Source organism: Ornithorhynchus anatinus, chromosome 11, assembly GCF_004115215.2.
Source record: "Ornithorhynchus anatinus isolate Pmale09 chromosome 11, mOrnAna1.pri.v4, whole genome shotgun sequence".
NCBI lineage: Eukaryota > Metazoa > Chordata > Mammalia > Monotremata > Ornithorhynchidae > Ornithorhynchus > Ornithorhynchus anatinus.
This window is the reverse complement of record NC_041738.1, coordinates 60188469-60200968: the sequence shown is the minus strand read 5'-3', so window position 1 is coordinate 60200968 and position 12500 is coordinate 60188469.

The following is a 12500-nucleotide window of genomic DNA, read 5'->3' as shown; positions in this document are numbered from 1 at the left end:
AATAATAATGGTATGTGGTAAGCGCTTGGGGCTCACAGTCTTCACCCCCATTTTCCAGATGAGGTCACTGAGGCCCAGAGAATAATAATAATAATGACGGTATTTGGTAAGTGCTTACTATGTCCAAGGTCATCAGGTTGTCCCCCGGGGGGCTCACACTCTTCACCCCCATTTTCCCGATGAGGTCACTGAGGCCCAGAGAATAACAATAATAATGATGGTATTTGGTAAAGCGCTTACTCTGTGCCCAGCACTGTTCTCAGAGCTGGGGGGAGATCCAAGGTCATCAGGTTGTCCCCCGAGGGGCTCAAAGTCTTCACCCCCATTTTCCAGTTGAGGTCACTGAGGCCCAGAGAATAATAATAATAATGGCGGCATTTGGTAAATGCTTACTATGTCCCCAGCTCCGTTCTCAGTGCTGGGGGAGATCCAAGGTCATCAGGTGGTCCCCCGTGGGGTTCACAGTCCTCACCCCATTTTCCAGATGAGGTCACCGAGGCCCAGAGAAGTGAAGTGGCTTGCCCCAGGTCACACAGCAGACAAGCGGTGGAGGGGGGATTAGAACCCATGACCTCTGACTCCCAAGCCCAGGCTCTAGCTAATAATGATAGTAGTAATGATAATAAGGAGGGTATTCATTAAGCACTTACTATGTGCCAAGCACTGTTCTAAGCGCTGGGGGAGACTGCGTGGTTTAGTGGCAAGAGCCCGGGCTTGGGAGACAGGAGGTCATGGATTCTAATAAAAATGATGGCATTTGTTAAGCACTCACTATGTGCCAAGCACCGTACTAAGCTCTGGGGGAGATACAAGGTAATCACGTTGGCCCAATGGGGCTCACAGTCTTCATCCCCATTTTACAGGTGAGGTCACTGAGACACAGAGAAGTTAAGCGATTTGCCCAAAGTCACACAGCAGACAAGTGGTGGAACCGGGGTTAGAACCCACTGACTTGACTCCCATGCCCGAGCTCTTTCCACTAAACCACGCTGCTTCGGCCTCTAATCCTGGCTCCGCCACTTGCCTGGGCCTCAGTTACCTCATCTGGAAAATGGGGATTAAAAATGTGAGCCCCGCATGGGACAACCAGATTACCCTGTATCTACTTCAGCGCTTAGAACAGTGCTTGGCACATAGTAAGCGCTTAACATATACCATAATAATAATACAAGGTAATCAGGTTGTCCCACATGGGACTCACAGTCTTAATCTCCACTTTACAGATGAGGGTACTGAGGCAAAGAGAAGGGAAATGCCTTGCCCAAGGTGACCTAGAAGACACGTGGCAGAGCGGGATTAGAACCCACTTCCTATGACTCTTAAACCCATGCTCTTGCCCACTAAGCCACGCTGCTTCTCTAATGGTATTTGTTAGGCGCTTACTATGTGCCTGACACTGTGCTAAGCTCTGGAGAACTTAATAAGAATCTATTCCCAGAGAATGGCTCTGGGCCCGGGTCTGCGTGGGAATCTTCGGGGGTCACGTGCTCAGGCTAAGTGGGTTGAGTTTTCATGTGTGAGCGACCCCTCGAGTCATGTCCCTTTCAATCATTTATTCAATCATATTTACGGGGCACGTACTGGGTGCAGAGCACTGCATTCATCCATTGTGCAGAGCACTGTACTAAGCCCTTGGGAGAGTATACCATTCATTCATTCATTCATTCATTCAATTGCATTTATTGAATGCATTTATTTATTGCTTAGGACACTGCCTACGGTGAGCAAACATGTTCCCAAGCAACTAGTACAGTGCTGGGTGCTGACTAATAGTAGTAATAATAATAATAATAATGATTATGGTATTTGTTAAGCACTTACTATGTGCCAGGCACTGTTCTAAGTGCTGGGGTTGATACAAGCAAATAGGTTGGACACAGTCCCTGTCCCACATGGGGTTCATAGTCTCAATCCCCATTTTACAGATAAGGCAACTAGGGCACAGAGAAGTGAAGTGACTTGCCCGAGGTCACCCAGCAAACAAGCTCGACTTGGGGAATGTTAAATTTTTTTGCCTATTTGTTTTGTTTTGCTGTCTGTCTCCCCCTTTTAGACTGTGAGCCTGTTGCTGGGCAGGGATTGTCTCTATCTGTTGCCAAACTGTACATTCCAAGTGCTTAGTACAGTGCTGTGCACATAGTAAGCGCTTAATAAATACTATTGAATGAATGAATTAATGTACTAAGCGCTTGGGAGAGCATATACATCAACGAACAGACACATTCCCTGACCACAACAAGCTTATAGTCTAAAGGGGCACAGTGGAAGCCAAGATCCCACTCCCATGGGAAGCAGAAGTCGGAAATCGTGGGGAACTGAGATCTCGGAGCCAACTTTTGGAAATGTTGGAAGGATGCGGTGGTTTATAAATATCACCCTTCCCTCTTCCTCCCTATTGGAAGATTAGTTTCTGCCTCTTCTGCTGGGTTTTCAGTTCCTTGAAGGCAGAGATCAAGTCTCCTAACTCTCCTCTCCTCTTCCAAGCATTAGTACAGTGCTCTGCCCAGAATGGGCAGTCAATAAATACTATTGATTGACTGAAATGGAGGACAGTGCTGGGAGTTGGAGAGGCCAAGGACTGTTTAGTTGTTCATTTACCTTTCTATCCCCTATGCTTTTCACTGTGTTTTCGCAGTGCTCCTCCCACCTGGGCCTGGTCTAAGATTTCTCCCTCTTTTCTAAGCATCTGTCCACCCCCACCAAAAGTGTGAGACGCAACTTGGCCTAGCGGATAGAGCCCGGGGCTGGGAGTCAGAAGGTCACGGGTTCCAATCCTGACTCCGCCACCTGTCCGCCGGGCCAGTCACCTCACCTCTCTGGGCCCCAGCCACCTTATCTGTCTGTAAAGTGGGGTCTGAGGCTGTGAGCCCCACGTGGGACAAGGTCTGGGTTCAACCCAATTTACTCGTATTCACCCCAGCCCCTAGTATGGTGCCTGGCACATAATAAGCTCATAACAAATACCATAATTTTTATTATTATTATTATTATCATAGACACATTCCCCGCCCACAAGATCTCCTGGGTCTGGGTGGACCCTGCAGTTCTTCTCCCCTCCTCCTCCAGCCTCCTGCTCTCTCTCGGAAGATCCCTCACAATCAATCTATCATCCAATCAGTCAATCAGGGAATGTGTCTGTTATATTGTTATAGTGAAATTTCCCAAGCTCTTAGTACCGTGCTCTGCACACAGCATGCGCTCAATAAATATAAATGATTGACTTACTGAGTTCCAGCCCCTCTCACCTCTGAATTCCTCGAGGTCTGGCTCCACCCAGGCTGGCTGGCAAGGGTGGCTTCTTATCTTTACTATTGTTATTAATCAATCACTAAAAAGCAGCATGCTCTAGTGGAGAGACCGCAGGCCAGAGAGTAAGAAGGATAATAATACTAATAATGGTGGTATTTGTTAAGCACTTACTATGTGCAAAGCACTATTCTAAGCGCTGGGGGGATACAAGCTGATCAGGATGTCCCACATGGGGCTCACGGTTTTAATCCCCATTTTACAGATGAGGTCACTGAGGCCCAGAGAAGTGAAGTGACTTGCCCAAAGTCACCCAGCTAGCACGAGCAGCGATTCGAACCCATGACCTCTGACTCCCAAGCCTGGGCTCTTTCCACTGAGCCACGCTGCTTCTCTAGCCACGCTCTAATCCTGGCTCCGCCTCTTGTCTGCTTTGTAACCTTAAGCAAGGCACTTCAGTTCTCTGGGCCTCAGTTACTTTGCCTATAAAATGGGGATGAAGACTGTGAGCCCCATGTGAGACATGGACAGTGCCCAACCCTATTAAACTTGTATCCATTTCAGCCCTTAGTGACAGGTCCATAACAATTAACTTCCAAATACCATTAACAGACCGGTGGTATTTATTGAGTGCGTACTGTGTGCAGAGCACTGTGCTATGCTCTTGGGAAAGTACATTTTACTTTTCTCTGGGCCTCAGTTACCTCATCTGTAAAATGAGGATTAAATCCTACACCCTCCTAATTAGACTGTGAGCCCCGTGCGCAACAGGGGTTGTGTGTCCAATGGGATTAATTTGTATCTTCCCCCGGTGCTTAGTAGAGTGATTGGCACATAGTAAATGCTTAACAAATACCATCATTTATTATTATTACGACAATCGAGGTGGTTAGACATGATCCCTGTCCACAAAGGCCTCTCAGTCTAGAAAGGAGACAGGCTTTAAAATTTATTACTGATAGGAGAAGGGAGAGGTATAAAGGTATGTGCATAAATACTGAGGGGTTGGAGTGAGTTTCAAAGGGCTTAGAGGGTAAAAAATCAAGTGCCTAGGCAACACAGAGGCAAGGGAGGATAGGAAAAATGAAGGTTTAGTCAGAAGAGGCCCCTTGGAGGAGATGTAATTTTTAAGAGGGCTTTGAGGGTGGGGAGGGTGGTAAACTGTTGGCTATGAAGTGGGAAAGAGTTCCAGGCCTGAGGAAGGAAGTGGACGAGGGGTTGCCCGGAAAGACAAGATCAAGGTACAGTGATGTGGTTGGCATTAGAGGACCAAAATGTGCACATTTGGATCGTGGTAGGAAATCAGCCAGGTAATCGAGGAATTATATTTATTGAGGGCTTACCGCATGCAGAGCACTGTACTAAAAAAATGAGTGTTGAGAGACCAAAAGGGAAGAAAGTCACTTTAAGCTCTTAGGTCGCAGCTGGAGTGTTTTTTTAATGGTATTTGTTAAGCACCTACTATGAGCCAAGCACCGTACTAAGCCCTGGGGTAGACGCAGGTCAGACCCAATCTAAGTAGGAGGGAGAACAGGTATTTAATCCCCATTTTGTAGATGAGGAAACCGAGGCAATAGAAGTCACGTGGTTGCTATGGCTTGTTGTGTCCCGAACCCTGAGGAACCTGAAATTCAGCTCCTCTAGCCAGACGGCCTTATTAATTTTATTTTTATTTTGTATATTTGCTCGTGTTGGGTCTTCATGTGTCAGTATTCCTCATGTGTCTGTCTCCAATTTCTTCTCCACACTTATAGTCTCAGAATGTGAGCCCCCTGAGAGCTAGGGAGCATACCTAATATCCACCTATATATTCTTTCCTAATAATAATAATTAATAATTATGGTATTTGTTAATCTCTTAACTATGTGCCAGGCACTGTACTAAGTGTTGGGGTAGATACAAGCAGATTGGGTTGAACACAGTCCCTGCCCCACATGGGGCTCACAGTCTTAATCCCCCTTTTACAGATGAGGGTACTGAGGCCCAGAGAAGTGAAGGGATTTACCCAAAGTCACACAACAGACAAGTGGAGGAGCAGGGATTAGAACCCATGATCTTCTGCCTCCCAGGTCTGTGCTCTTTCCACTACACCATGCAGCTTCTGCTCCTAATACAGTGCTCTTTATACAGTAAACATTTAATAAATATTATTTCATTCAATAGTATTTATTGAGCGCTTACCATGTGCAGAGCACTGTACTAAGCGCTTGGAATGTACAGTTTGGCAACAGATAGAGACAATCCCTGCCCAGCAACGGGCTCACAGTCTAAAAGGGGGAAACAGACAGCAAAACAAAACAAATAGGCAAAAACATTTAACATTCCCCAAGTCGAGCTTGTTTGCTGGGTGACCTCGGGCAAGTCACTTCACTTCTCTGTGCCCTAGTTGCCTTATCTGTAAAATGGGGATTGAGACTATGAACCCCATGTGGGACAGGGACTGTGTCCAACCTATTTGCTTGTATCAACCCCAGCACTTAGAACAGTGCCTGACACATAGTAAGTCCTTAACAAATACCATAATCATTATTATTATTATTATTATTATTACTACTATTGGTCAGCACCCAGCACTGTACTAGTTGCTTGGGAACATGTTTGCTCACTGTAGGCAGGGAATATGTCTGTTTATTGATATATTGTACTCTCCCAAGTGCTTTACACTCACTCCCTCGGTGAACTCATTCGCTCTCACGGCTTTGACTACCATCTCTACGCAGATGATACGCAGATCTACATCTCCGCCCCTGTCCTCTCCCCCTCCCTTCAGGCTCGCATATCCTCCCGCCTCCGGGACGTCTCCACCTGGATGTCGGCCTGCCACCTAAAACTCAACATGAGCAAGACTGAGCTCCTCGTCTTCCCTCCCAAATCCGGTCCTCTCCCCGACTTCTCTATCACTGTGGATGGCACGACCATCCTTCCCGTCTCTCGGGCTCACGATCTCGGTGTCATCCTTGACTCGTCTCTCTCGTTCACCCCACGCATCCTATCCGTTACCGAGACCTGCCGGTTTCACCTCTACGATATCGCCGAGATCCGCCCTTTCCTCTCCACCCAAACGGCTACCTTACTGCTACGGGCTCTCGTTATATCCCGGCTAGACTACTGTGTCGGCCTTCTCTCCGACCTCCCTTCCTCCTCTCTCGCCCCGCTCCGGTCTATTCTTCGCTCCGCTGCCCGGGTCATCTTCCCGCGGAAACGATCTGGGCCTGTCACTCCCCTTCTTAAACAGCTCCAGTGGTTGCCTATCGACCTCCGCTCCAAACAAAAACTCCTCACTCTAGGCTTCGAGGCTCTCCGTCACCTCGCCCCTTCCTACCTCTCCTCCCTTCTCTCTTTCCACGGCCCAGCCCGCACGCTCCGCTCCTCCGCCGCCCACCTCCTCGCCGTCCCTCGGTCTCGCCCATCCCGCCGTCGACCCCCGGGCCACGTCCTCCCGCGGTCCCGGAACGCCCTCCCTCCTCACCTCCGCCAAACTCATTCTCTTCCCCTCTTCGTAACCCTACTTAAAACTCACCTCCTCCAAGAGGCCTTCCCAGACTGAGCTCCTCTTCTCCCTCTACTCCCTCTGCCACCCCCCCCTTCACCTCTCCGCAGCTAAACCCTCTTTTTTCCCTTTTCCCTCCGCTCCTCCACCTCTCCCTTCCCATCCCCACAGCACTGTACTCGTCCGCTCGACTGTATATATTTCCGTTACCCTATTTATTTTGTTAATGAATTGTACATCGCCTCGATTCTATTTAGTCGCCATTGTTTTTACGAGATGTTCTTCCCCTTGACTCTATTTATCGCCATCGTTCTCGTCTGTCCGTCCCCCCCGATTAGACCGTAAGCCCGTCAAACGGTAGGGCCGTCTCTGTTGCCGACTTGTTCATCCCAAGCGCTTAGTACAGTGCTCTGTACATAGTAAGCGCTCAATAAATACTATTGAATGAATGAATTAGTACAGTGCTCTACACACAGTAAGTGTTCAATAAATAGGATTGTTTGATTTGTTTATTAATGGTACTCATTAAGTGCTTACTCTGTGCCAAGATAATCAGGTTGGACATAGTCCCTATCCCATGAGAGGTTCACAGTCTAAGTAAAAGGGAAATAGGTATTTAATCCCCATTTTACAGATGAGATATTTGAGGCCCAGAGAAGTTAACTGACTTGTCCAAGGTCACCCAGCAGGCAAGTGACATAGAGGGGATTGGAACCCAGAACTCCTGACTCCCAGGCCTAGGTTCTTTCATTAAGCCCCACTGTTCCTCCTCCTTTGGTCTGCTCTGAACCTGCAGCCCTGTGACTTTATTTTTTTTTTTATGGTATTTATTAAGAGTTTACTACGTGCCAGGCACTGTTCTAAGTGGCGGGGTAGGTACAAGCAAATCAGGTTGGACACAGTCGATGTCCCACATGGGGCTCACAATCTTCATCCCCATTTTACAGATGAGGAAATTGAGGCTTAGAGAAGTGAATAATAATAATAATAATAATGGTGGTGCTTGTTAAGTGCTTACTATGTGCAGGCACTGCACAAAGGCTGGGGTGGATACAAGCAAATCAAGTTAGACACAGTCCCTGTCCCACGTGGTGCTCACAGTCTCAATCCCCATTTTATAGATGAGGTAACTGAGGCACTGAGAAGTGAAGCGACTGTGTGAAGGTCACACAGCAGAGCCAGGATTAGAACCCAGGTCCTTCTGACTCCCAGGCGCGTGCTCTATCCACTAGTCCTCACTGCTTCTGAGAAGCAGCGTGGCTTAGTGAAAAAAGCACGGGTTTAGGAGTCAGAGGACGTGGGTTCTAATCCACACTCTGTCGCTTGTCTGCTGTGTGGCCTTGGCCATCTCTGTGCCTCAATTACCTCATCTGGAAAATGTGGATTAAGACTGTGAGCCCCCAGTGGGACAACGTATTGACCTTGTATCTACCCCAGCGCTTAGAACAGGGCTTGGCACATGGCAAGCGCTTAGTAAATACCGTAATAATTATTATTCTTATTATTCTCTTTTCTCCCCACTAGGCCCTCAGAGAAAGGGAAAGAGCAGGGAGCAGGTCGCAGTTTCATGACCTCATCTGTAAAATGGGGATTAACTGTGAGCCTCACGTGGGACAACCTGATTACCCTGTATCTACCCCAGTGCTTAGAACAGTGCTCGGCACATAGTAAGCGCTTAACAAATACCAACATGACACCCTGCTGCTTTGTGGCTCCGGTCATGCCACAAAAGGCCAATTACTTTTTGGAAGGAACAGGCCTAGAGGGAGCAGTTCATTCATTCATTCAGTAGTATTTATTGAGCGCTTACTAGGTGCAGACCACAGTACTAAGCGCTTGGAATGGACAATTCGGCAACAGATAGAGACAATTCCTGCCCAGCAAGGGCTCACAGTCTAATCCGAGTTGCCCAGGAACTGTTGGAGGAGGGACTGACGCTTCCTGACTCATAGGAGGCACCCACCCCATCCCAGTTTCCAACTTATTCATTCGTTCAGTCATATTTAGTGAATGCAGATAATAATAATAATGTTGGTATTTGTTAAGCGCTATGTGCAGAGCACGGTTCTAAGCACTGGGGTAGACACAGGGGAATCAGGTTGTCCCACGTAGGGCTCACAGTCTTCATCCCCATTTTACAGATGAGGTAACTGAGGCACCGAGAAGTGAAGTGACTTGCCCAAAGTCACACAACTGACAAGTGGCCGAGGCGGGATTCGAACCCATGACCTCTGACTCCAAAGCCCGGGCTCTTTCCACTGCGCCACGCTGCTTCTCTATGGAAGCCTCCAGACAATGACTCTCCCCGACTTCGATAATAATGTTGATATTTGTTAAGCACTTACTATGTGCAGAGCACTGTTCTAAGCGCTGGGGTAGACACAGGGGAATCAGATTGTCCCATGTGAGGTTCACAGTCTTCATCCCCATTTTACAGATGAGGTAACTGAAGCACGGAGAAGTTAAGTGACTTGCTCACAGTCACACAAAATCCCGGCTAGACTACTGTGTCAGCCTTCTCTCTGACCTCCCTTCCTCCTCTCTCGCCCCGCTCCGGTCTATTCTTCACTCCGCTGCCCGGCTCATCTTCCTGCAGAAACGATCTGGGCCTGTCACTCCCCTTCTTAAACAACTCCAGTGGTTGCCTATCGACCTCCGCTCCAAACAAAAACTCCTCACTCTAGGCTTCGAGGCTCTCCGTCACCTTGCCCCTTCCTACCTCTCCTCCCTTCTCTCTTTCTACCGCCCACCCCGCACGCTCCGCTCCTCCGCCGCCCGCCTCCTCACCGTCCCTCGGTCTCGCCCATCCCGCCGTCGACCCCCGGGTAACGTCCTCCCGCGGTCCCGGAACGCCCTCCCTCCTCACCTCCGCCAAACTCATTCTCTTCCCTCTTCGAAACCCTACTTAAAACTCACCTCCTCCGAGAGGCCTTCCCAGACTGAGCTCCTCTTCTCCCTCTACTCCCTCTGCCACCCTCCCCTTTACCTCTCCGCAGCTAAACCCTCTTTTTCCCCTTTTCCCTCTGCTCCTCCACCTCTCCCTTCCCATCCCCACACCACTGTACTCGTCCGCTCGACTGTATATATTTCCATTACCCTATTTATTGTGTTAATGAATTGTACATCGCCTCGATTCTATTTAGTTGCCATCGGTTTTTACGAGATGTTTTTCCCCTTGACTCTATTTATTGCCATCGTTCTTGTCCGTCCATCTCCCCCGATCAGACCGTAAGCCCGTCAAACGGCAGGGACCGTCTCTATCTGTTGCCGACTTGTTCATCCCAAGCGCTTAGTACAGTGCTCTGCACATAGTAAGCGCTCAATAAATACTATTGAATGAATGAATGGCGGATCTAAGATTCGAACCCATGACCTCTGACTCCCAAGCCCGGGCTCTTTCCACTGAGCCACGCTGCTTCTGCCTTGCTGAAGTCATATCTCCTCCAAGAGGCCTTCGCAAGCTAAGCCCCACTTCTCCTCATCTCCCCCCTCTTCCGCGTCACCCTGACCCTCTCCCTTTGCTCTTCCCCCCCTTCTCCGCCACACAGCACTTCTATTTATATCTGTAATTGCATTTATTTATACTGATGTCTTTTTACTTCTATTGCTGTCTGTCTCCCCCTTTTAGACGGGGAGCTCGTTGTGGGCAGGGATGGTCTCTCTTTATCCCTAGATTGAGAAGCAGCGTGGCTCAGTGGCAAGAGCCCGGGCTTGGGAGTCAGAGGTCATGGGTTCGAATCCCGGCTCGGCCACTCGTCAGCTGTGTGACCGTGGGCAAGTCACTTCACTTCTCTGTGCCTCAGTTACCTCATCTGTAAAATAGGGATTCATTGTGAGCCTCACGTGGGACAACCTGATTCCCCCGTATCTCCCCCAGCGCTTAGAACAGTGTTCTACACATAGTAAGCGCTTAACAAATACCAACATTATTATATTGTACTTTCCCAAGCGCTTAGTACAGTGCGGAGCGCTCAATAAATAGGATCAAATGAAATAGTGCAGAGCGCAGGGTATGCCTGCTGCCCCCCAGTGGTCACAGGTGTGAAACTGCAGGGAGAGGTTGAGGTAGGAAAGAAGGCTGCGTGGAAGAGTCAGCCAAGAAGGCCCTGAACCCCAACTCTAGAGAAGCCCGGCTAATAATAATAATAATAATAATGTTGGTATTTGTTAAACACTTACTATGTGCAGAGCACGGTTCTAATTGCTGGGGGAGATACAGGGTCATCAGGTTGTGCCACGTGAGGCTCACAGTCTTAATCCCCATTTTGCCGATGAGGGAACTGAGGAACCGACAAGTGAAGTGACTTGGCCAAAGTCACACAGCTGGCAAGTGGCGGAGTCGGGATTAGAACCCATGACTTCTGACTCCCAAGACCGGGCTCTTTCCATTGAGCCACACGGCTAGCCTCTCTCCACATGACGCCCCGTCTCTCTTGCCTCCGGTGTGGCTGCCAACCTTTCAGCCTCCATTTCCAGCTCCAGCTCCCTCCTTGTCCTCCCAGAATCCACCTCCACCCTCAGCCCCTAGGGACCCCTGGTCTCCCGTGATCACAGTTAGCCCATTGTATTTATAGAATGCTTACTGTGTGCAGAGCACTCTACTAAGCGCTGGGAAGAGTACAATATAACATGATAACAGACCCATTCCCTGCCCACAACTAGCTTACAGGGAGTTAGACCTTAATATACAACCCAGTCTGGACACTTGACTCCAGGAATGCCAACCTTCTCACTGTTCTTCCATCTTGTCTGTCTCACCACCGACCTCTCGCCCACTTCGTGTCTCTGTCCTGGAAAATCCTCCCTCCTCATATCCACCACACTTCAAAGCCCCACTTCAAAGCCTTATTGAAGGCCCATCTCCTCCAAGAGGCCTTCCCTGACTAAGCCTTCCTTTTCCTTTCTCCCGCTCCCTTCCGCATCCGCCCTCCCATCCCCACAGCACTTATGTACTAATCTTTAATGTATTTATTTATTTATATGAATGTCTATCTCCCTCTCTAGACTGCAAGCTCAATGTGGGCAGGGAATGTATGTGTTATACTGTACTCTCCCAAGTGCTTAGTACAGTGCTTTGCACACAGTACGCTCTGAATAAATACGAGTGATTGAATGAATGATAATAATAATAATAATGCTGGTATTTGTTAAGCGCTTACTACGTGCAGAGCACTGTTCTAAGCGCCGGGGTAGACACAGGGGATTCAGGTTGTCCCACGTGGGGCTCACAATCTTAATCCTCATTTTCCAGATGAGGTAACTGAGGCACAGAGAAGTGAAGTGACTTGCCCACAGTCCCACAGCTAAGTGGCAGAGCTGGGATTCGAACTCATGACCTCTGACTCCAAAGCCCGTGCTCTTTCCACTGAGCCACACTGCTTCTCTGAATGAATGAATAAGATTGCAGCTAGGTACATCTTTGATAAGTGCTGTGGGGTTGGGAGGGGGGATGAGTAAAGGGGTCCCAGAGCCAGCTGAGGGGGTGGCCGGTGTGGAGGTGGGTGGTAGGGTCTGGGGGCTGGGACTGGGTGAAGGAGCTGGAGATTCTGAGCCTGGACCCATGAGCAGTGGCTTTGGAGGAGGATTCAGTCCTCGTTTTTCCAGTTTCCCTGGGTCTCTAATAATAACAATAATAATAACAGAAATAATAACTTTGGCATTTAATAATAATAATAATGTTGGTATTTGTTAAGCGCTTACTATGTGCAGAGCACTGTTCTAAGCGCTGGGGTAGATACAGGGTCATCAGGCTGTCCCACGTGAG